This window comes from Crocodylus porosus, unplaced genomic scaffold (genome assembly GCF_001723895.1).
Source record: "Crocodylus porosus isolate Cpor-Errol unplaced genomic scaffold, CroPor_comp1, whole genome shotgun sequence".
NCBI lineage: Eukaryota > Metazoa > Chordata > Crocodylia > Crocodylidae > Crocodylus > Crocodylus porosus.
In genome coordinates, this window is record NW_017728886.1 from 266,526,586 (window position 1) to 266,527,507 (window position 922).

Below are 922 nucleotides of genomic sequence, written 5' to 3' on the forward strand. Positions count from 1 at the left end.
AGTCCTGCTAATCTCCAACCTAAATTTCCCCTGCTACAGCTAGAGGCCATTGCTCCTAGTCCTGTTCCCTATAGCCACAGGGAAAAGCCCTTCTCTATCCTCTTTGTGATCTGCCTTCAGATATCTGAAGACTGGTATCAAATTCCCTTGGTCTTCTCTTCTCCAGGCAACATTTCCCTACTCCTTTCAGCCCCCCTAATAATTTTTGTTGCTTTGCTGTGGACTCAATCTGAAGCATCATGCTGATGCAGGTATACTAGTGTCTTTGCACAGCATTGCATTGTCTAACATAGACCTACCTTAGGATTGCTGCTATCAAATTACCTAGAAATGTGTAGCAGGTTGCCACCTAAGGGCCTTTTCAAGCAGGCACTGAACCTTTTCAACCTCCCCCAAGCATCTCTCAGCAAGCCTTAGTAATATACAATCTTGAAACCTGCTGGTCTTTGCTGCCTGGAGCATCTCACAGCATGCCCCAGTGATATACAGTTGCTCATCAAAATAAAGCAAATACACAAAAACCTTATTGCCCTGGAAGGGACCTGTGGTGGCTTCAGCTTTCCTAGCCCAGGCTGTCCTCCTGGTAGCCCAGAAGTCTCTATCTCTGGTACTTCTGTCCCACTCCCTCCCCTGGTTCTACCTGCTGGAGTTTTTGATTCCCAGTGAGTCATGCCCTCATTAACCTTCCCCCAGTGAGTCATTAACCTTTCCCCAGCTGCAACGCTTCAACCAGGCTAGCTCCTTCTCTTGAGGGGACAGGCTACTGTGGAAGAAATCAAACTTCGCATTGTGGTTGAATCAGAACTGACAGAGCCAGCTTTTCTTTATTTAAGGCTATACTGTGATCACAGGGAGAATTCCATACAGCAAGGGGAATCACCCACCTGTCTGTTTCAAAGGATTTCTCAGACTCTCTGAGTTT